General features: G+C 36.8%; 1 protein-coding gene across 1 annotated transcript in view; it reads right to left on the bottom strand.

Moving 5' to 3' along the window:
• LOC125043230 (endochitinase-like) overlaps nucleotides 1-708 on the bottom strand; it is a 15,738-nt gene extending 15,030 nt beyond the window's left edge. The window contains exon 1 of the mRNA XM_047639241.1: nucleotides 588-708. The gene's annotated coding sequence lies outside the window, so the exon portion shown is untranslated. The remainder of the gene's footprint in view (nucleotides 1-587) is intronic.
• Nucleotides 709-1,821: the final 1,113 nt, after the last annotated feature.

Here is a 1,821-nt window from a genome sequence, read left to right on the forward strand (position 1 = left end):
GTATGTTTTGATTATGTTTCAGGATATTTTAAGGAACTATAATTTAGTGTTGTTTAAAGGTCTAACCTGTTGCACTTTCTCTAACATAGTTTGGAAATATTACATGATACTGATTTAGTATTACACTACATGAGTTAGTATTCCACTCACCAAATTATTCCACCTGTTTCTTTTGGGTGGCCCGGTATGTTATAAAAACTACCAATAGGTTGTTGTTTTTCATTGTATAGACTTTTCAGCTGCGTTAGTATGAGATATTATATAAGTCAAGGGTTTGACAGGCACTCGCATAAATCAACAGCATAATGCCAACGAGTCCGCGGTGAATGTGTGGCCTTTATCAATATGATTATAGTTTTGCGAATTTTCCTCTCATTAGCCAGAATTCCCATTTTTACAATTATATCTGAGTATCAGTAACAAGATAGGGATATATTACAAGTATATTTAAATATAGCATCACAGACACAAAAGAGAGAGGATACTTAAAATAATTCCATTAAAAAAAAAAAAAAAAAAAAACGTTGGACAGCAAGAGAAAGTCTAAACTCTCTCACAGACGAGAACTATAGTCAGGTAATACTCACCTCAGGGCGTCACTGGACCGTCGAAAAGGAGAGGAAAGTCCTACAGGAGCGAGGAGAGAGAGGCGTCCTTCTCACACGAGGTCTGATAGGGCAGTGAGGTTCCCGTGGCCGCGTAGGAACCGCCGTCCTCTCCTCCTCTCAGGTCAGGAACCTTGTACTCCCGGCCGATCCCACCTCCTTGGGTTAAGTCGCTCTTCCTTTGTTTGTTTTCTCTTGTGCTCGTTTTCTCTTGTTTAATTCCGTGTTGTTTTTATGAGACATTCGTACATTATTGTTGTCATTGTTTTCGTCAAGGAAGGTTAAAAAAAAACGTCAATTGGTTTTAATCATACACTTTGCTAAGGGAATGGCCACAGGTTAACTTTTCATAGGTAGAGATTCTAGAACACCTGTAAAGACGCCGTGATGACCATACAGGAGCGTAGGGGTAGATTCTCACAAGAAACTTGTTGGTGAAATATATACAGTCACATGATAAAAGAACTTTAAAGAATGTTGAAAATCAATAGAAAAAAATGTATGTTACATTAAAGTTCTTGACATATGTATATATAATATAATACGTATTGAGGTTAGCGCTGTAGTTGTGCCGCTTCAGGTTAAGTAACTTTGTCGTCATTATTGGTATTCCAGCGTTTTCTTGATGGCATCAAATTTGTTCCATTTCTAACATAGGTATGATTACTGATATTACTGTTTCTTAACGAGCTGTATGAGCTTTGAAACTTACTTAACTTTATATGTTATCAAACTTGAAATGACTTAAATGTCGGTCTCTTAAGAGTAATGCTATGGACGTGCGATATCTTCATAATGTTATTTATGAGGCTGTGAACAAAAATATGAAAATATTAAAAATTTGAAAATAGTGAAAGACTTAAAATAGTGAAAAAATGAAATGTATAAAAGGTAATAATAACTGTATGATAATAATACTGACATAGTGTTTAATAGTAATCGTAATAATGCCAATAACATTATCTCTATCATTACCATTACTCCTTCCATTACCAGTTTCATCATCAAGGTACATTTTATTAGTGAAAACAGCGTTCTTATTTTTCTGATTTGCCTCAACGAACCTCCTTTCGCCTCTTTTTTGTTAAACCTCTACAACAAGCCTACACAACCCTCTTATTACCCCCCCCCCCCCCATTCGCCTCTCTCCCTCACTGCCTCGCTCTGTCTCTCTCCTCCAACTGCAGCGCCTCTCTCTCTCTCCGTGTGTCTCTTC

Source organism: Penaeus chinensis, chromosome 33 (assembly GCF_019202785.1).
Source record: "Penaeus chinensis breed Huanghai No. 1 chromosome 33, ASM1920278v2, whole genome shotgun sequence".
Classification (NCBI taxonomy): domain Eukaryota; kingdom Metazoa; phylum Arthropoda; class Malacostraca; order Decapoda; family Penaeidae; genus Penaeus; species Penaeus chinensis.